The 26,552-nt window shown below is 44.2% G+C and overlaps 1 protein-coding gene across 11 annotated transcripts in view; it reads right to left on the reverse strand.

Moving 5' to 3' along the window:
- DAB1 (DAB adaptor protein 1) overlaps nt 1-26,552 on the reverse strand; it is a 996,155-nt gene that overhangs the window by 308,421 nt on the left and 661,182 nt on the right. The window contains exon 1 of one of the 11 annotated variants that reach the window (XM_068239400.1): nt 24,897-24,962. The exons of the other annotated variants lie outside the window; for them this stretch is intronic. The gene's annotated coding sequence lies outside the window, so the exon portion shown is untranslated. Of the gene's footprint in view, nt 1-24,896; nt 24,963-26,552 lie in introns of those variants that run through there. 11 annotated transcript variants of the gene reach the window in all.

Here is a 26,552-nt window from a genome sequence, read left to right on the forward strand (position 1 = left end):
TAAATGTGGCACAGGAAGTGTATGCTATGTCCACATTTATGAGAGTTTTTGCTTAATTAACTCTCACAACCTAAAAATATAGCTGTGCAATAATTGATAAACCTGATTGTGGCAGAAACATTATTAGATTGTGAAACTGAGGAGCTGCGAGTGTTGTTATTGGAAGATTATTTAAAAAGTTAAGAATATCTGTTCAAGAAAAAAAAAATCTTCACTATATAAAAGTTTTTTTTTTGGGAACTTCATTACAAAGTACAGTACAAACGGAGCTTTATGCAGTGAATAAAGTTATGCACTTCAGACCCAAATCTAAATATATCCACTTGCTCTCATCCAAGGAGTCCTGGCAAGCATGGAAAGAGACGCCAGAGGTTTGGTTCAGAACGGGAAAGATTGGCATCGTTTTCTAACGTACAAGCTGTTGTGATATTTGATCTCTGGAATAAATTCACAGGAAAATATTAATAGATCATTCCTAGGAAATGTTGACGAACGCTCCAACAAAAGCTAAAAATGTCTACATAAAATGAGTGGCGCTACACAGCCTATTGATTGAGAAGTTCAAACTTAATGACGACTTCTATATACTGTATGCTTTGAATAGTGGTAATCATTAAATAACTGTTCCTCTCATCTTCTTACACCTTTCATACTGTGGATGTCCTTGGCAGATTTTGTTGCTCCACAGGAATCGCTATGTCTAGAATGCTTGGTGGGCCCAATGTGAAACTTGCACTGGGGCCAAAAGTGCCTTAGTGATGCCATTGGTTAAGATTGCATAAAAGTATAGCGTAGAGTTAGATGGAGTTAATAACAGATTGGAAGTTGGGTTAAGGATTGTTTACAAGTATAAAAAACAAAGTTATCATAGTGAGGGCACAGTAAGGAAGAGATATTGTGATAGGTATAGAGGAGGGTTGAAGTTCATAACTTAAAAGACCACTATTGCGAAAATTCATAAAATTTAAAATACATGTAAACACATTCAAATAAGAAGTACATTTCTTTCAGATTAAAATGAGCTATAAATTACTTTTCTCCCATTTTGATGTCACTTACATTACGTAGGATAAATCTGACAGAACCAACAGGTTTTGGCCTAGTCCACCTCTCCATGGGGGATTCATTCTTTATAAAGACACTCCTTGAAAAGGGTGAATATAAATATACTGTCTAGCCTCCTTGCTCACTGCACACTTTTCTAGCAATTGGATGGAGATCTCCCATGAGGAGATGGGTTAGTCCAAAACCTGTCGGTTCTGTCAGACATCGACTACCTCCTGAAAGTGACAGCTTTGACTTAGGTTAAATTGTAGAGGGCTTCTAGAACTGTAAACATAGATATAGTTCTCAAGGCCAGATTGATACTTTATCTGCTCTGAAGCCATATTTCTTGTTGCTCCGCGACTATATGCAACAGCACCCCTCCCCCTCCATGTGCAGCCCCCTCTTCTGTGTGTAGCATCTATGTACAGCAGCCCCTCCCTTTTATGTACAGGTCCAGGGGCGTAGCTGGTAATAATGGGGTCCTATGGCAAAACTTTGGTTGGGCCCCCCCTCCCATCATGGATACAAGGACGCCTAGGAGGTAGGGAATCGTCAGTGAAGCCCGGAGAGGAATGTCAACTCTCTCCTGCTCATTACTCTGCATTTCAGGGGATCTACTTCGGGTCTCCATGAGGCCCACTGCAGAAGCCCTTATCGCCGGCCAACAAGACCACTCTACCCCACTATGTCTGCCATGGTGATCCCTATACCACTATACAGGTGGTAAATTTTGTTCCGCATTTGCAGTCTCCCTTTTCGATTTTAAGGCTTCTCTTTCATATTTAGCACCCCCTTTTCCATGTCCAGCTGCCCCTTTGGTTGGCAGTTTCGCAAAGCCCAGGGCCTTGTGGCCTTCCCAGAAATCCGGCCCTGATGCCTCTATCTAGCTGCACCAAAAACTAAGACTCTTTTAAAATCATGAGTCCAACACTGCTCAAAAATACAAGGTCCACGGTTACTGATCACTGGGACCTCTGCACTGAGACCCTGGTGAAGGGTTAATCAATGGTACTGAAAAGTGCTGTATACAGACAGAATCTTCACACATCCTCCCCCCCCCCCCCCATGTGTGTGTTCAATGCCGGACCAGAGAGGAGACACATCGGGCTGTGCATTGCATGCACTAGCACTACACTTACCTCCCTCTGCTGCCTATATATATATATATATATATATATATATATATATATATATATATATATATATATATATATATATATATATATATATATTTCAAAATTCTATTTGAATATCTTTTACCGAAGCTAGCAATGATATTTACCTTACTTACTGTTGCTTTAAAGGGAAGGTCCAAGCAAAAAAAAAAAACGAGTTTCACTTACCTGGGGATTCTACCAGCCCCATGTAGCCATCCTGTGCCCTCGTAGTCACTCACTGCTGCTCCAGTCTAGTGTTGGGCGAACAGTGTTCGCCACTGTTCGGGTTCTGCAGAACATCACCCTGTTCGGGTGATGTTCGAGTTCGGCCGAACACCTGACGGTGCTCGGCCAAACCGTTCGGCCATATGGCCGAACTAAGAGCGCATGGCCGAACGTTCCCCGAACGTTCGGCTAGCGCTGTGATTGGCCGAACGGGTCACGTGGTTCGGACCCGAACGCGCTCTGATTGGCCGAACTGTCACGTGGTTCGGGTAAATAAATACCCGAACCACGTCATATCTCCGCCATTTGTCTGTGGGTTTAGCTTTGGGTAGGCAGGCAGGGTAGTTCGCGCTCCAGCCACGCTAGCCAGGGTCCCCCCCAGTCATTGTGTGTCGCTGCTGGGAATAGTAGTACACCGCTCGCTCAGCATTCTGTTTACTGCCACTCTGTGTACCTCGCTCAGCCACACTATATAGCATTCTGTTTACTGCCACTCTGTGTCTGCTGGGAATAGTAGTACACCGCTTGCACAGCCACACTATATAGCATTCTGTTTACTGCCACTCTGTGTACCTCGCTCAGCCACACTATATAGCATTCTGTTTACTGCCACTCTGTGTCTGCTGGGAATAGTGGTACACCGCTCGCTCAGCCACACTATATAGCATTCTGTTCACTGTTCTGTGTCTGCTTGGAATAGTGGTACACCGCTCGTTCAGCCACACTATATAGCATTCTGTGTACTGTTCTGTGTCTGCTGGGAACAGTAGTACACCGCTCGTTCAGCCACACTATATAGCATTCTGTGTACTGTTCTGTGTCTGCTGGGAACAGTAGTACACCGCTCGCTCAGCCACACTATATAGCATTCTGTTCACTGTTCTGTGTCTGCTGGGAATAGTGGTACACCGCTCGCTCAGCCACACTATATAGCATTCTGTTCACTGTTCTGTGTCTGCTGGGAATAGTGGTACACCGCTCGCTCAGCCACACTATATAGCATTCTGTTTACTGTTCTGTGTCTGCTGGGAATAGTGGTACACCGCTCGCTCATCCACACTATATAGCATTCTGTTCACTGTTCTGTGTCTGCTGGGAATAGTGGTACACCGCTCGCTCAGCCACACTATATAGCATTCTGTTCACTGTTCTGTGTCTGCTGGGAATAGTGGTACACCGCTCGCTCAGCCACACTATATAGCATTCTGTTTACTGCCACTCTGTGTACCTCGCTCAGCCACACTATATAGCATTCTGTTTACTGCCACTCTGTGTCTGCTGGGAATAGTGGTACACCGCTCGCTCAGCCACACTATATAGCATTCTGTTCACTGTTCTGTGTCTGCTTGGAATAGTGGTACACCGCTCGCTCAGCCACACTATATAGCATTCTGTTTACTGTTCTGTGTCTGCTGGGAATAGTGGTACACCGCTCGCTCAGCCACACTATATAGCATTCTGTTCACTGTTCTGTGTCTGCTGGGAATAGTGGTACACCGCTCGCTCAGCCACACTATATAGCATTCTGTTTACTGTTCTGTGTCTGCTGGGAACAGTAGTACACCGCTCGCTCAGCCAGAGTATATAGCATTGTGTTTACTGCCACTCTGTGTACACCGCTCAGCCAGACTATATACCATTGTTTACTGACACTCTGTGTACACCACTCAGCCACACTATATACCATTGTTTACTGACACTCTGTGTACACCGCTCAGCCAGACTATATACCATTGTTTACTGCCACTCTGATTCTGCTGGGAACAGTAGTACACCGCTCGCTCAGCCAGACTATATACCATTGTTTACTGACACTCTGTGTACACCGCTCAGCCAGACTATATACCATTGTTTACTGACACTCTGTGTACACCACTCAGCCACACTATATACCATTGTTTACTGACACTCTGTGTACACCGCTCAGCCAGACTATATACCATTGTTTACTGCCACTCTGATTCTGCTGGGAACAGTAGTACACCGCTCGCTCAGCCAGACTATATACCATTGTTTACTGACACTATATAGCAGACTATATAGCATTGTGTGTACACCGCTCAGCCAGACTATATACCATTGTTTACTGACACTCTGTGTACACCGCTCAGCCAGACTATATACCATTGTTTACTGCCACTCTGATTCTGCTGGGAACAGTAGTACACCGCTCGCTCAGCCAGACTATATACCATTGTTTACTGACACTCTGTGTACACCGCTCAGCCAGACTATATACCATTGTTTACTGACACTATATAGCAGACTATATAGCATTGTGTGTACACCGCTCAGCCAGACTATATACCATTGTTTACTGACACTCTGTGTACACCGCTCAGCCAGACTATATACCATTGTTTACTGCCACTCTGATTCTGCTGGGAACAGTAGTACACCGCTCGCTCAGCCAGACTATATACCATTGTTTACTGACACTCTATGTACACCGCTCAGCCAGACTATATACCATTGTTTACTGCCACTCTGATTCTGCTGGGAACAGTAGTACACCGCTCGCTCAGCCAGACTATATACCATTGTTTACTGACACTCTATGTACACCGCTCAGCCAGACTATATACCATTGTTTACTGCCACTCTGATTCTGCTGGGAACAGTAGTACACCGCTCGCTCAGCCAGACTATATAGCATTGTGTTTACTGCCACTCTGTGTACACCGCTCAGCCACACTATATAGCATTGCGTACTCTGCCAGTCAGTGTGTATATTGCTGGGATCAGTAATACTCCACTCACCGTCAACCACTATATGAGCTCAACATGAGTTCCCCAGAGACCTCCGCTGTGAGCAGCACTCCCAACAACAGCAACAGCCAACGCCCCACGCAAGCTATAACATCCACCCCAGCAGCCAGTGGTCAGCAGCAGCCCTCCCCGGAGGAGAACGTTGTGTCCATCAGTCCGTCGCCAGAGCGATTAATGAGGGCTGCCATTGAGGAGATGATGGGGCCTGATGTGGAGGAGGAGGTCTGGCTCAGGCCAGCATCCCAAGTTAATGTTGAGGACGATGAGGGGTCTGTGTCTGGGGATGTTGGGGTGGCAGAGGTGGTGGGTGGGTCAGACTCAGGAGAAGAGTTGTATGATGAGGATGATGATCGGGACCATCTGTATGTGCCTCAGAGTCCGACCCCGGAAAACATGTTGTATCGTGTGTTTAGGTACTAAAATCTGCGTTCCCTCCCAGTAGTGTTGGGCGAACAGTGTTTGCCACTGTTCGGGTTCTGCAGAACATCACCCTGTTCGGGGTGACTATATAGCAGACTATATAGCATTGTGTTTAATGCCACTCTGTGTACACGGCTCAGCCACACTATATAGCATTGTGTTTACTTCCACTCTGTGTCTGCTGGGAACAGTAGTACACCGCTCACCCGCCACTGTATAGCATTGTGCTCTGTGTCACTGCTGACAATAGTGGTACACCGCTCACCCACCACTGTATAGCATTTCTGTACTGCCACTGTACTGCTGCCAGTCAGCGTGTACTTTAAGGATAAGTGAAATGAGGAAGAAATCCGGTGAAAGAGGGAGGGGCAAGGGAAGAGGTGTTTCCCCTGACGGTTCACGTACAGGCCACAGGGGAGCACCCAAGAAAACCCACTCAATACTGCCCATGTTGTCCAGGACAACAACCCTCACAGATCCAAAAGAACAGGACCAGATAATTACTTGGATGACCTCTCAAGCGTCCAGCAGTGGGTTAAGCAGCACCAGCACATCACGCACGAGGTCCGAGTCCTCAGCCAGTTAAAGTCTGGGCTTTCTTTGAAGACTGCACTGAGGATGTTACCATGGCGATTTGCAAGGTGTGCAAGACCCGCCTGAGCAGGGGGAAAAGTATTAACAACCTCTCCACCACCAGCATGAGCCGCCACATTCTATCCAAACATCCCACTCTGTGGGCAAACGCGGCAGGACAGGGTACCACCAGCAACACTGCCTCCCTTGGGTTCACCAGACTCACCACCAGACCCGCCTCAGCAGCAGCAGTAGCCCAGCCATTGCGTGGTTCACAACATTCACAAACATCAGACGATGCTGACACTGTCACTTTCCGGACTAGTGCTCTTGAGGTCTCCCAGTGTTCATCAAACACAACAACCAACAGCCCTTCGGTGTGCAGCGCTACGGTTGAGTTGTCTGTTTCTGAGATGTTTGAGCACAAGAGGAAATTGCCAGCAAATGACCCCCGGGCCGTGGCAGTAACAGCCAGCCAGCATAGCCAAGCTTCTGGCCTGCGAAATGCTGCCATATCGAGTGGTGGAGACAAACAGCTTCAAGGGCATGATGTCAGTGGCCATCCCACGTTACGTGGTTCCCAGCCGCTACCACTTTGCGCGCTCTGCAGTGCCTGAGTTGCATGAGCACGTGGTCAGCTAAATAACCCGAAGCTTGAAGAATGCCGTTGCCTGCAAGGTTCACCTCACCACTGACACCTGGACGAGTGCGTTCGGCCAGGGTCGATACATCTCCCTTACCGCGCACTGGGTGAACCTTGTGGAGCCTGGCAGCGATTCCTCACCTGCTACGGCGCGGGTGTTGCCCACGCCGCAAACAGCTGGATAACAACAGCAGCACCTACCTCTCTGACTCCTTCTCCTCCAACGCATCTCAAAGCTGTACCTCATCCGGAAATGCTAACCCAGCACCAGCAGCAGTAGGATCGTGGAAGCAGTGCAGCACAGCTGTTGGCATGCGTCAGCAAGCGTTGCTGAAGCTGATCTGCCTTGGGGATAAGCAGCACACAGGGGAGGAAATTTGGAGGGGAATAAAGGAACAGACGGATTTGTGGCTGGCACCGCTGGACCTGAAACCGGGCATGAAGCTAGACACCTGGCACGAACTGGCAATGTACGCAATAGAGGTGCTGGCTTGCCCGGCAGCCAGCGTTATGTCGGAACGCTGTTTCAGTGCTGCCGGAGGCATCATCACAGATCGGCGTATCCGCCTCTCCACAGAAAATGCAGACCGTCTGACTCAAATTAAAATGAATCAATCCTGGATTGGAAACGACTACGCAACACTCCTGGACCCCAACCAAGTAACATGACCGATGAACATCTGGGATGGTTTAGCGTTTCCGGTCCCTGTTTATTGAACCTCTCATCTGTATTACATTTATGACTGCATGGCGGCAAAAAGCATTGCTGCTATATCCGCACGCTTTTTGTCCTCATGCAAGGCCTGGGTTGTTGTGTCTCACAAAGCGTGGCCTTCTCCTCCTGCGCCTCCTCCTGTTCCATCACGTGTGCTGCTGCTGCTGCTGGGTTACCGTTGCCGCGTGGTCCCTGTTTATTGAACCTCTTATCTTTATTACATTTATGACTACATGGCGGTACAAAGCATGCTATCCGCACGCTTTTTGTCCTCATGCAAGGCCTGGGTTGTTGTGTCTCACAAAGCGTGGCCTTCTCCTCCTGCGCCTCCTCCTGTTCCATCACGTGTGCTGCTGCTGCTGCTGCTGCTGGGTTAGCGTTGCCGCGTGGTCCCTGTTTATTGAACCTCTTATCTTTATTACATTTATGACTACATGGCGGTACAAAGCATGCTATCCGCACGCTTTTTGTCCTCATGCAAGGCCTGGGTTGTTGTGTCTCACAAAGCGTGGCCTTCTCCTCCTGCGCCTCCTCCTGTTCCATCACGTGTGCTGCTGCTGCTGCTGCTGCTGCTGGGTTACCGTTGCCGCGTGGTCCCTGTTTATTGAACCTCTTATCTTTATTACATTTATGACTACATGGCGGTACAAAGCATGCTATCCGCACGCTTTTTGTCCTCATGCAAGGCCTGGGTTGTTGTGTCTCACAAAGCGTGGCCTTCTCCTCCTGCGCCTCCTCCTGTTCCATCACGTGTGCTGCTGCTGCTGCTGGGTTACCGTTGCCGCGTGGTCACTGTTTATTGAACCTCTTATCTTTATTACATTTATGACTACATGGCGGTACAAAGCATGCTATCCGCACGCTTTTTGTCCTCATGCAAGGCCTGGGTTGTTGTGTCTCACAAAGCGTGGCCTTCTCCTCCTGCGCCTCCTCCTGTTCCATCACGTGTGCTGCTGCTGCTGCTGCTGCTGGGTTAGCGTTGCCGCGTGGTCCCTGTTTATTGAACCTCTTATCTTTATTACATTTATGACTACATGGCGGTACAAAGCATGCTATCCGCACGCTTTTTGTCCTCATGCAAGGCCTGGGTTGTTGTGTCTCACAAAGCGTGGCCTTCTCCTCCTGCGCCTCCTCCTGTTCCATCACGTGTGCTGCTGCTGGGTTAGCGTTGCCGCGTGGTCCCTGTTTATTGAACCACTTATCTTTATTACATTTATGACTGCATGGTGGTACAAAGCATGCTATCCGCACGCTTCTTGTCCTCATGCAAGGCCTGGGTTGTTGTGTCTCAAAGCGTGGCCTTCTCCTCCTGCGCCACCCTCCTCCTGTTCCATCACGTGTGCTGCTGCTGGGTTAGCATTACCGGTCCCTTTTCCTGGAACCTCTTATATGTATTACATTTATGACTGCATGCCGACAAAAAGCATGTTACCTGTGCAAAGAAAACAGACATTTCCCGCATTTAAAAGACAGTTTTCCCTTTGAAACTTTAAAATCGATTTTCTCAAAAACTATAAGCTCTTTTTGCTAAATTTTTTTTTCCTCTTGTACCCACTCCCAAGGTGCACATACCCTGTAAATTTGGGGTATGTAGCATATAAGGAGGCTTTACAAAGCACAAAAGTTCGGGTCCCCATTGACTTCCATTATGTTCGGAGTTCGGGTCGAACACCCGAACATCGCGGCCATGTTCGGCCTGTTCGGCCCGAACCCGAACATCTAGATGTTCGCCCAACACTACTCCAGTCCCTCGCTGGCAGCTTTCTGACCTCAGAGGTCAGGGCCACATTGCATACATTTTTACGCATTCCAGCTAGTGCAGGAACAAAAATGTACGCGTTGCACCACTAACGCGTAAAAATGTATGTGTTAATGTTTCTGCACTAGCGGAAATGTGTAAAAATGTACACAATTCGGCCCTGACCTCCGAGGTCAGAAAGCTGCCAGCGGGGGACTGGAGCAGCAGTGAGTGACTACGAGGGCACAGGATGGCTGCATGGGGCTGGTAGAAGCCCCAGGTAAGTGAAACTCATTTTTTTTTTTTGCTTGGACCTTCCCTTTAAGGAGCTTGAAGTCACGGCATAACTAGTATCACAGAAATGGAAAACTACGACGATGAATTATCAAAGCCATCATAAAAACCTGACAGCGAATTACTTTTCTTAGGGCTGCAAAGGAAAAAAAAATTTTGCTGGATTCCCCTGTATGCACTGTAAGAAAATTGAAGATGTGAAGATTGAGGATCCTGACAGTTACAATAAATGATTTTTGTGTTGCCGGGGATGGGACTGCAGCGCAGAGCGCTGTGTCATCAGACGGGTGATTTGTTTAATACATATTCTCCCCCTGGGTGCGGCTGGGTATTTGTACTCCGACTTCGATTAAAGAGTTTGGATTCAGAGAAGAGAGACTGCAGGGAAGAGTGCTAACAATACAACGCTCCTTTAGGCCTTGTTTACATATATGGATATGCAAAATGCTTGCTGTCAGTGGCTAGAGCACGTGTTTTACGACTCACCATTATCCTCCTATGACTATGACTAACTACATGAACTGAGTGGCGACAGTGGGATTGTGAGAAGTTTTTTTATTTTTTATTTTGCTACAGTAACAAACTTATCCTAGCATGAAAATAACAGAAAACTTCCTACTTTGAATAAGATAAGGACACAATGAACAGAAAGGAACTGAATCCCCCCTCCTTCCGAAGATTAAAGTGGACCTGAACTCTTGCACAGGACAGAAGGAAAACATGGAGAAATGCACCCTGTATGTATTTGGACATTTTAGCCTGTCTAATTCAACCCTCGTTTGTGTTTAATCACAGATTGTAATTAGATCTATTCCTGTGTCACATGACTGCCAATGGCAGAGATGGCAGATAAGCCCATTTTAAAGCACAGGGTGTTAACAATTTCTCTGCTTACATGAATCAGGAAGTAGAAACAAAACTGATTTATTTTAAAATTTGTATCAGCTGCATCAAATAAATGTTTTTTGTTTGAAGGTTATTATGCTGTTGTGTATCTTTTAGAGCAGAGAGGACATTCTGAGTTCAGGTCTACTTTAACACAGTGATGTAAGCCTGTTGCCTAGGCAATGTTCGCTGTGGAGGGACAGTAAGCTGTGGTAGTAGGAAGGGAAAATTAACACTGTTCTTGGTTGAAGTAAAAAAAAAAAAAAGTGAAAGGGCAGAAGTGATGTCACTTTTAGCATCACAGAGAAGCACTAAAGATGGAAACCAGCAGAAATCGACTTTTCTTCTTTTTTTTTCATATTACATTTCTCCTAAATCTGACAGTGAACACTAAAAATAACAGGACAGGTAAGCTAAATGAGTCATTTCTTACTGGATGGTTTTGTTCTTAAAGAGCACCTCTTGCCAAAAAAAAGTTTGAATAGCAATACATATATGCAATCTAGGCACTGTGTACAGTTAGATAAACATATAAAGTTTACATCTGGTACATCGTAGTGGATTGAACAGACTCACATTTATATCTGCTGTAGCACCGCCATCTTGTTTCTCATGCTGAAGCCAGAGACAGTACACCCTCAACTTTGTGCCTCTCCCTCCAGCATTTGTCCTTCCCTCCAGTCTTCTGCCCTCCCCTTCATGTAAATATGCCTGTAAAATCTCATACAGATTACAGGAAGGACTGATGATATCATCAGAGGCAGCCTTGTTTTGGGACAGCAAGTGCAGAAGTGTGACATTCAGAGCAGAGAGCATTGAGAGCCTTCCAGCGCGGTGAGTATAGGGTTAAATCACACTTTTAACCTCCTTAGTGGTAATGCCGAGTCAGGCTCGGGACAGAAATCCTCAGCTCTTAACGGTAATCCCATGCCTGAGGGAGTTATATGCAGGAGCTGCTGTAGAGCTCTCTGTGGTATGTTTTTCTATCTCTTGTTTTTCATGTGAAAAAATTGCACAGCTTTTAAATCCTAAATCTGGAAATAATCATAACGCCACTGAGGATACGGGGTCATTTGCTATAGAAATTAGACTTTACACTCATAGATGGGGTCTTCAATCAAGGAGCGAACAAACCCTCGAAGATGTCAATCAAGAACAGAAGACAGAAAGAGATGAGAATCCAGAGGGTCTAATAAACTTAATTTGAAAAGCCGTCAGTCAAGTTGCTTATCAAGCGGCCCCAGGATTCTGTAGCAAAGATCACTTTGTAATAGTTATTGAAAATCCCTGATAGTGAGATCAGCTGGGTACAGGGTCGGATTTCTGGAAAGGCCACAATGGTCCGGGCGTTGGGCAGCTGCAAGCCAAGGGGCATTTGGACATGAAAAAGGGGTTACTACATATGCAAGAGCAAGGTGAAAATGGGGAGCACACACATCATAAAATAAACCATTGCTCAGGGGAGCGGTTCACAAAAGAAAGGGGCTGCTGTACATGGATGATACACATGGAAGATGGGGCTGCACATGGAATGGGAGGGGTGCTACTGCACAAGAAAGGGAAGCCACAACATACTTGGCCTAGGGGCACAAAAAGTACAAAACTGGCCTTGGCTGGGTTACGTGTGACGCGGTATGTGACGCCAGCAGGCTCCTCCCACCTAGGCATCTTATCCATTAATCAGGATGTATACATCTTGCTAATAAATAACAAATTCCCTTTTAAAAACAGCATTTAGCATATTGTTTTCCCTGCAGAATTACTAGACAGGATTCACCAGACTGGAAAATACGACACCTCCACCACCTTCGCCACCTTTATTGCTCATATAACCACTTTTGATCACTTCCTGAAATTTATACATATTCATAAGCAAACATTTTAAGAAAAACTTTTACAGAAGACATCTTTGTAATGTGTTTAGTGACCCTTGAAGTCCAGCGAAGTGAAAGAAGAGAGAATAAACCATGCATGTGTTATGGGATGAAATAAGAAAAATCAATTAAATGCATTTTTAATCTCTCTTATTAGGCGGCAGATAGATATCTGCATGGATGGATGCTTCCCGCCACAGCAGAAGGTGAGTAACTAAGCGTGTTCATTATTTAAATCGCAAAAAAAGGCGACTGACGTCAGCCTTGGAAAAAGTCCACAGAGTTTACCCCCAGACTGATCGGTTATTCGGGGTCTCATTTACAACTATTCATTGAGAAGCTTGTGTCTTCTCATTGCATACTGTGTGGAATATATCCTAACCACTTCCCATCCAGACCTTGTTTCCCCCTTGTGGACCAGAGCAGTTATTACATTTTAGCTATGTTGCTATTTAATCAGCAATAACTTTATCCCTACTTATGACACCGAAATGAAATATATATTGTTTTATTGAAGACAAACTAGGCTTTAATTGCATGCCATGTTTTTCCTCAAACAATTTTGTTTTCTATGCATTTTAAAAGAAAAAGAAGAACAAAAATAGAAAAAAAAGCATTATTTCTCAGTTTTACCAATTCCAGTTTAAAAATAAAAAGCGATACTGTAGATAAAAAAAACAACACACATTTTTGTTACAGTCACAATTTATGGTGAAGATATCTCATTCTGAAATAATGCTACAGTGTGTATTTTTTACAGTGTGTATTTTTATCTCATGATAATATAAAAGTAGTTTTAATGGTAAAAATCACTGTTTTTGGCTTAGTGCTGCAGCAGATAGTGCTGGAGGTGTGCACAGGAGCAATCCCAATCATGCACAGATGTGTTTCATCTGCAAGACGTATATCTACGTCCTCGCGGCTTAGATGAAGTCACAGAGGATGTAGATATACTGAAGTGGTGGTTAAAGTGGTTAATTTAAAATACAAATAGTTTTTTACATTGGAAATTAACCATTTTTGAAATGTATTATTTTTCTTATTATCTGCTTGGCTGGATTTGCAATACTTACTTCCTATGCTAATGTCAGGTACTACAGGTAGTCCTTGGTTAACGAACGAGATAGGGACTGTAGGTTCGTTTTTAACCTGAATCTGTTCTTAAGTCAGAACATTGTGCCATATCTGTCCCCTGTACCTCCTCTGTGCCTCCCTGTGCCTCCAGTGTCCTCCTCTGTCTCACCTCTGCCCTTTGTACCTGTTTATACAAGTTTAAAAGCCATTTTTTCATCGATTTTCTCAAAAACTATAAGTCCAATTTGAAAATTTTGGGGGGGGGGGCTTGTTCCCATGGAAACCGAGAATCCATGTCGTTCGTAAGTCGGGGACTACCTGTACTCGGCTGGACTGATCAGCAGTTTATAATCTCTCCAAACTCCTCCCACTACTGGCCAGTGGCCACCTACTCTGTGTGTTCCACAAAAGTGGAGGTGGGCATGGTCAGGTCATGGTTCAGTCCAGAGGAAGGACTTTTTTACGCTTCTGTTCTGTACGTTGTGCATAGGTCTCTGAGACATGTGACCGAGTTTTTGAACACACCAGCCACCTTCCACAATTTTTTTACACTGCCCATTGTTTTTGTTATATACATAGGTCTACCACTTGTGAAAGAAACTGACAATCAGCCTAAAGGTGCCCACCAATGATACCATCTTGATTGTACAATCTTACCACTTCTAATGCTTCATACACACTTGAGATAAAAGTCTTTGGAAAATGAAAGATCACAGACCAATTTTACCCCATTCCATGTAGTATGAGAGCCATACTCTACACAGTCTATTCTATGGAGCTGCACTCCCCATCAGATAAAATCTTTGCAAGATGCTGCACACAAAGATGCCCGTATACAACATTCAAAAGATCATTATCTGCAAAAGATCTTTTCCTGCAAAAGATCCATTCCTGCAAAATGCATTCATAGTCTATGAGATCTGCAGATCCTCATACACACATGGTTTAACAGACAATCATCTGCAGATCAGATCCACCAGGATGGATCTTCAGATCTGCAGATTGCCAGATATGCAGATGAAGTCTGTTAAACCAAGTGTGTATGAGGATCTGCAGATCTCATAGACTATGAATGCATTTTGCAGGAATGGATTTTTTGCAGGAACAGATCTTTTGCAGATAATGATCTTTTAAGTGTGTACGGGCATCTTTGTGTGCAACATCTTGCAAAGATTTCTGTCTGATGGGGAGTTCAGCTCCATAGAATAGACTGTGTAGAGTATGGCTCTCATACTACATGGAATGGAGTAAAATTGGTCTGTGATCTTGCATTTCCAAAGACTTTTATCTCAAGTGTGTATGAAGCATAAGTAATATGAGGACTACCTAAGGTATCCATTTGAAGTATAGTCACTCACTTTAGATTTGGTAAAATTGTGCAATCAAGATAGCAAGAAACAGCTGTAACAAAGAAATGTTTTATTTAAAGGCTATTATGCTGTTGCTTATCATTTAGAGCAGAGAGGAAGTTTTGAGATCAGGTCCGCTTTAACTGTCCCTCAGAAGCATTCACAATCTAAACCCTGCCATTGTGATATCCCCATCATAGTTTAGGGCCAATTTTAGGGGGACTCCAATTAAATTATCTGTATGTTTTTGGGGTGTGGGAAGAATCCGGAGTGCCCCGAGGAAACCCCCACAGACATACAAACCCTGTGCAAATAGTGCCCTGGCTGGGATTCAAACCAGGGACCCAGCGCTGTGGGACAAGAGTGCTATCCACTATGACTTCTAGACTGTTAATATGGGAGACCTGACATCAAACAAATGTGAAGGAAACTCTTTTACAAAGGGCGCAGACAGAAATAAAAACCAAGGCTGTAACCCTTCCCTACTCTGTACAAACGTCTATGAAAAAGTTTGTGCTTCTACTTTTAGTGCCGTTGATCACAAAATACAAAACTTTTCCCCCACTAAAGGATTATAATATGCTTATCCTGATGAAGAGAAGTCGCTCAGGAAGTATTGCTAAAGCAAATGTATATCACAGCGATCCCCAGATGGGCGCAGCAGAAAAGCCAAAGAAATCAGGACTGAAAAGCAATATCATTTTGCTGGGCATGCTGGGGAAAGCGCTCATCTCTGCAGAAGACAAGAGATTAGCAGCCTGGCACCGCACAAGCACCATCCGAAAATGCCAACATCTCAGTGGTGTTCAGCATATGCAGATACAGCCAGGGGCGCAAAAATCCCTGGCTGGATTCATGCACCAAATAACATTAAAAGGGAACTCCAGACTAGGGAAAAAATTCTTTATTTTTAAGGGCATCTCCTACAAAAGTAAAGTGGAACTCTAGCCAAAATGCTTTATTGAAAATATATCCCCTACATTTCTGTCAAAGAGTCCCAAATGACTTGAAAAATAAGTGAGGAGATATGAAATAAGACACAGACAAGTGTTGTAGCTATTGCCTGAGCAGCAGGCAAGCAGCGTTACTAAATGAGGGTGTGTGTTATCCCAAGGGATTCAACAGCCTTCCTAGGGAGACAGGATAAAACACAGAGACTCCAAGAGCCCCTTATGGTGCAGTATGTCAAGTGCTGATCAAGTAATCTTTAAAGGAATACTGTAGGGGGGTCGGGGGAAAATGAGTTGAACTTACCCGGGGCTTCTAATGGTCCCCGGCAGACATCCTGTGCCCGAGCAGCCAGTCACCGATGCTCCGGCCCCGTCTCCGGTTCACTTCTGGAATTACAGACTTTAATGTCTGAAAACCACTGCGCCCACTGGCCCAGTATGGTCTGTACCTGCGCAGTAAGCTCCTAGTGACATCAGTGGGAGCGAGGGCACGGCAACGTAAGGCGCAGTGGTTTTCAGACTTTAAAGTCTGAAATTCCAGAAGTGAACTGGAGGCGGGGCCGGAGCATCGGTGAGTGGCTGCGCGGGCACAGGATGTCTGCGGGGGACCATTAGAAGCCCCGGGTAAGTTCAACTCATTTTCCCCCGACCCCCCCTACAGTATTCCTTTAAGAGCAAAATAATACTCTAGTGTGGGTTGTACAACTAGCAACCACAGTATGAAGGCAGTTGAGGAAATCCTGTCCTCACTCGGGATCTTTAGGTCGTCGCACTCCAAAAAAAGCAATAGTTCAGACATAAAGAGGGCTGTGGAGTCGGAGTTGGAGTCGGAGTCGAGGAGTCGGGGCAATTTTATGCACCCGGAGTCGGGGTTGGAGTTTCATAAACTGAGGAGTCGGAGTCGGGTGATTTTTGTACAAAATCCACAGCCCTGTTAAATATTAGACTAAGGTGTCGGAGTCGGGCCATTTTGGTTACCCGGAGTCGGAGTTGGAGTCGTGGTTTCATAAACGTAGGAGTCGGAGTTGGAGTCGGAGTCGGAAGATTCTTGTACCGACTCCACAGCCCTGGACCTGAGGACTAGACTACCCCCCCCCCCCCCAAGCAGCTAGGGGGCTGTGTGGTAACAATGGGGAGGGAGAAGGCATCCCCAAAATAGGTGGTAGTGGATGACAGGTATATTATGTGACTGAAAATAAGAAAAAAATAATAAATAATAAAAATGGGTTACCTCTAAAAGAAGGGGCAATGCCAATTTCAAACAAAAGATTTATTATTCATCAGACACTACAAACTATAACGCGTTTCGCAGAGCACAGTCCAGTTCCTCAGATGTAATACAAAACAGATTATTTTTGGGGCCCCTTCCCCCTCCCAGATGTAGCGTTACTAAATGGTAACGTGAACTGGTAAACTGTTGCTTAGCTACTACTGCAGGCCTGTCTGGCTCCACTGAAATTAATTGGGAGGTAGTGCCTGTGTATAATCGTATTCTTATTTACAGATGTGTCAAAAAGTGGTAGGTAAGAGATGTCAAAAGTGGTAGGTAAGGTTTTAAAAATAAAAATCTTGCCCCCCTTCACACCATACATATTGAAACTGGAGCATGTGGTTCCACCCCTGAACAATACCAGCTTACATGGGGTATTATCGGGGGTACTCTGCAAAACAGGTAAGAATTAGGCTTGGTTCACATGGATGCTTGCATGTCGTTTACCGTTTTTGTCAGTACCGCTGTTTCCTGGCATTTATGCAAATGCCGTATTTTTATCCTATTTTTCCCAGTGTTTGACTCGAACCCTGGAAGGAACCTGTTGCTTCCAGGGTTCAGGTCAAACACTGGGAAAAATAGGAATAAAAATACAGCATTTGCATAAATGGCAGGAAACAGCGGTACTGACAACAACGGTAAATGGCATGCAAGCTTACCACCGTGCCTCCGTGTCCCCCTGGCGGAGCGAAAACACAGATCGGTGCTGAAAGCCAACAAATGCTTTTCTGCATGCTTGCCGGCTGCCAGAACCTAATCCGACTTTTAATTGAGAGATTCCAGTGCCTGAATGACTGCCTTTGGCAATTTAAGTAAATGGGAAACTAAACAAACAAACAAACAAATACTTACCTAAGGAGAGGGACGGCTCAGGGTCCTATAGAGCCTTCACGCTCCTCTGTCACCCAGGGTAGCAGTACTGGACTGACTCAAGCATGAGCAGTGCACAGCCGCCCGACTTTGGGAGCACTCAGGCTCCTGAAGACTTCCGAAGCCTCCTGAGGTGGCAGAGAACAGTAATCCACAGGCCAGTAGAATACTTTTAGGGCGGGTGACAGCGATGCAATGCGACCAGGAGAGGAGAGGGAAGGCTCTAAAAGACTCAGTGCCTTTCCTCTCCATAGGTAAGTATCTGTTTGATTGTTTGTTGTTGTTTTTTTCACTCCCCATAAGCTTTAACATGGCAGTCAGTGGAGCTTCCATTTTACTGCAGCGCCACTGGTGCCCAACTTAACTGCTTCAAGATAAAAACAAAAACTCAAAAATCCAGTGCCCCAAAGTCAGAGCCTGAGGAGCATGGCAATAAGTGAAATAAGTATTTGATCATCTATGAAACCTAATAGAAATGTGTGTGTGTATATATATATATATATATATACTGTATATAGTAACCTGCCTGTGCTGATAAATCTGCAATCGGCGGGATGTGATGGAATTCCGCTGTCGTAGAAGCCGCTCGGTAATGAACCGGTCACTTAGCCTGTGATGTAATGAGGGGAACAGAAGGGACTAAATGATTGTTTTCAATTATGCTTTGTGCTGGAAGTTAATTATTCTTTAACGACTCTCAATGCTGTGTCATTAACAAACAGCCCAGTTCCCGGAGTTTATCACAAATTATTATATAAACTGTCTTATAATGAACAGAGGACATGGGTCGCAGCATTAATGAGGAGGAAGAAGAAAGAGGTAAACTAGTAGAGATCTGCTTGCCGCAGAATCAATCAACAATACACACATAGATGGCAAAATAAAGATGGAGAGTCTCGCCTATAGCTGATTATCCACTATATATTGTGTGTGGTTTGCTGGCTTGTTCTTAAAGGACAACTGAAATGGGAGGGATACGGAGGCTGCCATATGTATTTCCTTTCAAGGGATAAGACCGGCACCATCGAGTAAATATCAGCTCTTTTATTTTAAATGACAGCCATAATGCAACGTTTCAGGGCAGCCGCCCCTTTATCAAGCTAAGCTGTCTTGCAATCGAGTTCTATTGCAAGACAGCTTAGCTTGATAAAGGGGCAGCTGCCCTGAAACGTCGCTATGATGGCTGTCATTTAAAATAAAAGAGCTTATATTTACTCGATGGTGCCGGTCTTATCCCTTGGAACTATTAGAGAGCTGGAGTGTGGCTGGCTTGACTGTGGCACATCAAATTGAACAATTAAGAGGAGTGCTCCACTAAAGTTACCAGGACATTTATTTCCTTTTAAACAATGCCAGTTGCTAGGCTATCCTGTTGGTCTAATTGGCTGCAGTAGTGTCTGTATCACACCAGAAACAAGCATGCAGGTAAACCAGCCAGATCTGTCAATTACAGAAACATCTGAGCTGCTGCATGCTTGTTCAGGGTCTATGGCTAAAAGTATTATAGGCAGTGGATCAGCAGGGCTGCCAGGCAACTGGTATTGCTTAAAATAAATATGGCAGCCTCCATATCCCTCTTGCTTCATGACTGATATTGTGTGAACAGTATGCAATAAACGTACAGTGTGTCTACTTCCTGCTTTCATGGAAGAAGGCACTTGTGCCTAGTCACCGATGAGGGGGAATTAGACAAGCTAAACTCTTTAAATACATACAGGGGGCATTACTTTCTGTTTTCCTTGTGTCCTGTACAAGAGATCAGATCCACTTTTAGCATCGTCGGGTTTCCCATGCAGAAACGAGCGATGGAACTACAGACGGCCTGGACTGGTCATACATCAGGCACAAGGAACACTGCTACAAATACGATGGGAGAAAATGTTGTGCAGCAACTTGCTTATCAAGTCAATGTAGTGTGTAATCAAATATTATATTGTGTGATCGGGGAAGCTGTTTATCAGCTGCGGCCCTGCAAATGCGAACTAATGGGCCAGCTCTGTGTTAATGCAAAAATGATGCCCGTGTTTTGTAAAGAGCCAGATGAAGCTTATTAAAAATTATTATAATTGATGTTATTAGTCTGCACATAACATCTACACACAATGGGCTTGGTCTAATGAGACGCCTCTGGGATGGAGACCACAAAGGAGTCTGCAATACAGGGCAGCCTGGATTTGTATCTTCTTTAATTAGCACCATGGCTGTGTGGACATGGCTATAATCACACAGCCGCTGATTCACTCATTTCTAGCAAACACTTCTGAGGTCTGAGATGACCCCGCACAACGTCTACATACATATTTAGGGGCAGGAAGGCAGGAAATTGGGTTGGGCAATGCAAATCTAATACCCAGACTTCCTGTGTTTTAGCATGGCCTTTCATAGCACCAAACTCCCCTCCTCACCGTGTCCATGTAATTAAGGGCGTTGGGAAATTGGGGCACAGGGTGAAGACGAAAAACGTCTCACCCTGCTCCTGCAAAAAGTCCAGGCGGCCGCTGTGGACTGTGGGGAAAAACGTATTTCTGGTGGCCAAATTACGCTGTTTTTATCATAATGTGTGCTCCATCTCTTGACGGCACCCAAATTACTGCCTGAGCGCCGCTGTAGCCTTAAATCCCATCACGGCCTATGGCGGCACCTAGTGCGCCCAAATTTCCAGCAGTGTTTTTGCCTGACTGCTCTTCACCTAGCCTAACCCAAACCTCACACATTACCCTATGCATAATTCTAACCCCCTTCCCCCCTTAAACAGAATATTGGTTACCCCAAACCTTTACCCCTCCCGTATATTTAACCCTAAACTAACCAGAAGCCAAAGCCTAACCTACACCACTGAATCACCAGAACTTACATCCCAGTAAACTATTAACCCTTAAAAACACAATAACTCTTGTTAGCCTTAACAATTAACCCTAGTCTAAAATTGACCTAGTAACAAAGGCCATAGATAGACCCAGAATGTGACATTAGGGCCGGTTCCCACTATAGTGCAAAACTTATTTTTTTTTTTTACTGTTTTGATGCTTTGGAAAACTGACAGTCCAATGGGTCCTATTTATTAGTAGGATCCGTTCACAATCATCAATCTGTAACAGATCCGTCTGCTATTTTTCCAGGCCCAGCAGATGAGTTTCCCACATAGCCTATTGGGAAACCACATTTGCTCTAACCAGACCACAACAAACCTCCGGAGTGCATATTCCACTGTCTGCTCCTGCTGGCTGTTGGAGTTCTGGCTTAAGTGTGAACCTTGACCTAAAGGTGCACTGAGTGAATATACTGTGAATGGGTAGTTCCTCATATTACAAAAAAAAGGTAAGATTGTACAATCAAGAGTGTGGCATTAGTGAGCACCTTAACCCAACAGTCATTTACCTTCCTAAAGATGTATTTATTACACCTATATGGACAAACGGTCCACTAAAATATTGGGGGTTGTGTGTCCAAAGGAAAATTCTGCTTAAAACTGGCGAGGGCTACAAATCTGTCTTTTTTAGCAAATAGTTTTAGCAAATTGATGGTCTTTAGCAGGGTCACTGATTATCTCTGATTATGAATTTTCCAGAGGTGCCTACAACTCATTTTCAAGGAGCCCTAAGCAGGTACCTAGGGCCTGGTGAATGTTCAGAAGCCTGATTGCCATCTCCTCGGAGCCCCCTCCCCTGGTTCCCACTCACCTTACTAAAACGGCCAGGTAAGAAGCAGGAGGGGCTGCTACTTGATCTGAGGCCAGATTTTACGGTATTCCATCTTTGGAAGACTTTGCAAATTATCTCTGACTGCCAATACAATGTATATTCCCCTAGCTTATTTTTTACAATACAATTGATAGGTAAGGTTTACTATGGTTTAGATATTCCGTATATTATAGAACACGCATCCTTCGTTAGGTCCTATTACGCTGTGCTGGGGAGCTCAAAGCTTACAGTTGGAGTGGTTGACAACACCCCTAGTAGTAGTGGTGTTCAAATTTGGGATATTGAATTCAGAAACGCTTATTATCCCAAACACCACACTTCAGCACTGGAGCAAGTGGACAGGGTCATGGGGGAGGTCACTTACTTGTACTTCACATGAACTCCCTGTGACCCTGTCCACTTGCTTGGGTGCTGAAGTTTGGTGTTTAGGATAATTCAGTTTCCCAAATTCAAACACAAACACTGACCCCTAGCATAAAGTCTATGAACAAAATGTTTAACACCGGCACCTACTCAGTTTCCCAACTTTATTAAAGATAAATCATATCCACTGTTTCAAGACCCATTGGCCTCTTCTTCAGGGCATTTACTTTTTAAGCATGTATCTATTATGCCTACAAGGCATCTCGGCCCTCGCCACAAGTGATGTGTAGGGTTGCGGTGGCTACAGCACAAGCATTAAAAAATCCCCTTGAAAAATAGCTTCTAAGTGTTAGATCAGTGGGTTGCCTTTGGGAGTGCCCAGGCTGCTCAGAAATAGTACCCTGCTTATGTCAGTGCAAAGATTCTGTAAGTTGTTCAGGTTAGTAACGCGGAACAAAGGTGAAGTATAAATTACTATTTTCCCATGTACAGTTATAATACATACAACATTAGGACACAATTGCTGACTAATTGCAGTACTAACAAAGCATTTCACAATTATCCGAGCATCAAGTTTCTGAATTACTCTGCTAACCAAAGCTAAGTAGGAGTTTCTGTTTTATTCCCACTCTCGTTCCCGCAATGTTTAATTAAAGCAACGTGAAAATGATGTGATGATAATTGTACAGCCGGTCTACATATATAAGGTAATTGGTGCTTAACTAAATAATAACTCTTTGAAAATTTCAACAAAATCATTGGCAGTAAAAACTGTGAAGTTCTGCTATTTAAAAACTAAACTACAGATGCAGATTGTATAATTTGTAACAAAATCACCAGGAATGTTACTTATCAGGACAATTAAAATGAAGGCACTTGTTGTGGCCACTGCATATCTATGCATCTATTTCTGTCCTTTATGGCTGTTGTTTCCAAAGTGGCAGCGCTACACTGTGGCACAATGGGACAATGAGACCCTCTGGGAATCACTGTACAAATGTAATAATGTGGGTTTATATTATTAAAACATTTATGTAGATGTAGTTTTACGATTACTATACAGTGAGATTTTTTATTTTTTTTCTAACCCTGGAAGCGAAGTGCTCGCTTCTAGGAAGCATATATAGGACAGGAAACTTTTTTTTCTGTCAGAAAGACCGTCGTTTTTTCTGCCGGGGACTTAGATCAAGGAAAGGGAACTATGTTCCCATTCATTGATCTCCGGGCTACCGGGGGGGCGGCAAGGGCACGCACAGACGCGTGCAACAGCAAGGCAGCAGCCGCCTGGACGTGACAATCACGTCCAGGCGGCAGGAATGGTTAAGTAAACTAAGGGTCTTAGTTATTTGTAATAAATACCTCACAATCCTTATCTTTGCAAAAAAATCTCTCTACCTCCTACATTCTAACAATGTCACTCAATTGGAATAGAGTCTGAAGAAGGCTTACAAGCTAAAAGCTTACTGTTTTTCTTTGAAATTAGCCAATAAACTAGAGCTTGTATTTTACAGACAGGAAGTTTTGAATCAGGATAATAATCTTATATCTAAAGTTCGCCAATCAAACATCGATTTTGATCACCAGCAGCCATCGTGCCCTCTTTGTGCCTCCTGAAGGAATTGAAGCTGGAGCCGCCACGGTGTGTCCACTGTTCATCCATGTATCTGTTCCTGCACTTGTACAGCAATACGCATGCAGAGTCACACACAATACAAATGGCCCCATTCCCACCGGCAATCGCAAAACACAAGCAAGTATTTTGCAAAGCGATTTTCCCTATTTTTTTTAACTGTACAGCAAAATAGAATTTTGCCTTCTTTTAAAAGAAGGTATTTGCGTTTATTCAGATTGTAGTGAGCATATGAGGTCCCCTCATATGCTCTATCACTGCTGAATATGCAAATTGTCTGTTTGTTGTCCCTGAAAGCCAAACCCTCCTCCAGAACCACTGGAATGCAATCATGAGTCAGCTTGTTAATTGTACAGTCACACTAATCAAACATCCAGACTGTTTCAGACTGGTTGGTCCTCATCAGTGCATGGCATGGATTAATATGGCTCTATCGGGTCGGACTTGAAACACCCACGCTTATGGGGAACCAGAACTCATTAGAGCAGTGTTTCTCAAACTGGGATCCGTGGACCCCTGGGGGTACATCTGCATCTGTCAGAGGGTCCCCCAGGGGCCGCAGACAAAATGAGAGAGAAGTGTCAGGCAGGGCAGGCAGTGTCGGTGACATGGGCGCAGCAACTTACTTAGCCCCGTTCCCGTGTGGACTAGACGGGCTTTCCTCCTGTCCGGGCTCTCCTCCCTTCACCGCCTCGCGTCCTGTCGCCATGGTTACCCGGCAGCCTCTCATGACATCACTAACCAAAGCCCTCCCTACTTGCTCTGGGGCCACATGATGCATATTTACTATACAGCGGCTGCTCACAAATCATAAATAAATAATAAAACAGAAACAGAAAAAGAATACAACAAAGAAAAGAAAAATAACAAAACTATAAATAATATAATAAAAAAAATTTCTAAAAGGTAATAAAATGAAAAGAAAGAGTAGAATCTTATTTATCGCCCTCAGATCATCAGCTGTAGAAGAACTATGAATACTCATTATCAGTAACATCACATGTACATTGCTTGTCAGCCAATAAGAAACAGCCACAGGATAATAAACACACAGGGCCCACATCAGTCAATTAGACCTCTTTACTGCTATATTGATCAGCCTATTGGCTTCTGGAGTAGAAAAGGACTTTAATTTGAAATATATTACCCTATTTCCTTTCCCTATGCAGGTTTTCTCCTCCGCAATATGTGTCAGATTTAATTATGTGGTTTCTTGCTGGTACCTTTGCTAACTTTAATTCAATAAAATCTGAATTGAAAAAGAAAATACACTGCGGTGCGGATGATAATAAAACCGTGAATTACAGTTCGGAGCAGATTCAGGTTTGCTCTGGGATAGGGTGACTTACGTTCAGTGCGGTTGGACTCCTTGCTGCTTTTGTAGAAATGATCTGGCATTGCGCACACATTTATGACCATAGAGAAGAGAGAGGGGCAAAGTGCACTCACTCGTATTGAGCAGTTATTACAGGTGTCAGCTGATCAAGCTCACCAATCAGATTAATGAGAGAAATCTTGTGGATGGCAGAGCCTAGCAACTGGGACTTTCTTAAAGGATAACTAACTATCCTTCAGTACAGACGTTTGCATAATGCTATATGACAATCTGTAACTGAACGATGTTAAATATTATCCTTCCAATTCAGTGTACAGCTGCTGTGACTGTTCCAATGGCAATAAAAAAGAAGGGGACAATTCCTGGAAAAGATTGAAACAGGAAATAGTTTGGTGTAGAGGAATTCTCAACATTCTGTTTATGTTCATTGCTAACCTTGTTAAGTCTATTGCTTACCCAGAAATGTGCACAAAGCAGGATGCAAAACTTCTTACATCACCTCCATCCTCTACAGGGTCTCTAGTTCTACTACAATATTTATTGACTTATAAAGCGGCAAGATATTCTGTGGCACTGTACTAAGTAAGACAGGATAAAGCGGATACTACATTTGAACCTATGCTGTACAAAGTAAGAAACAAACATGGGGCACGTAATAATACAGACAATGGCATACACCAATATACAACATTAATATCAAAATATAGAATCAATACAAAATACAGAATTGATAATTACAGTAACAAAAGGAACATGATGAATAATAAAATATATAACAAATTCCAAGACACAAAATAAGTATGCAGTATAAAAGAAAAGGGAGTGGGGTGGGGGGACAAGAGGTGGGGTACTATACAATATTCATACCTAGAGGCACTGTGTTTTTAGGATATCTAGTAGGAGTTCCACTTGGCCTTAGGTCAAAGAGGAATGTCCTAATGTAGAGAGTATGCTTGTCAGAAAAAGTGAGTTTTAAAGGGAGCGTTTAAAGATATCAAAGGTTGGAGAGTGACTGATGTGTTGTGGAAGGAGATTCCAGAGGAAGGGTGAAGCATGTGAGAAATCTTGTATATGGTAATGCAAGGAGGTGATTCTAGATGGGGACAAAAGAAGCTCATGTGCAGATCTGAGATTACGTTGGTTTGGTATCTAGAAACTAGTGAGGAGATGTACATGGGAGAGAGATTGGGGAGTGCTTTGTAGGTTAGGGTTAAGAGTTTGAACCGGATCATCTGATTAATAGGTAGCCAATTAAGAATTTGGCGGAGAGGAGCAGCAGAGGAAGAGCGAGAAGATAGATGAATGAGACGAGCAACTGAGTTCAGTACAGACTGACACAGTGCCGGTCTGTTAGTTGGTAGTCCACAAAGTAGTATGTTACAATAGTCCAGATGAAATATTATTTGAGCATCTACTAACACTTTAGTTGTGTCCTGAGTGAGGAAAGGTGTACAATGATCTATACTAATCATTACACAAGGTAAGAGATTTCCTAGGAACATTGAGAATGTGTATGACTGTGAGGCAGGGCATAGTGAGCGGTTTTCTGCTTTGGGTTAGACGCAAAGAGCCACGCATGCAGTGTATTGCTATGGGCTGCTCATGATTCTGCACATTTTTTTTTGCCTTTGCATTTCTTTTTTTTATGTTTGCAGTCGGGGGAAAAAAC

The sequence above is a fragment of the Hyperolius riggenbachi genome, chromosome 6 (genome assembly GCF_040937935.1).
Source record: "Hyperolius riggenbachi isolate aHypRig1 chromosome 6, aHypRig1.pri, whole genome shotgun sequence".
Taxonomy (NCBI): domain Eukaryota; kingdom Metazoa; phylum Chordata; class Amphibia; order Anura; family Hyperoliidae; genus Hyperolius; species Hyperolius riggenbachi.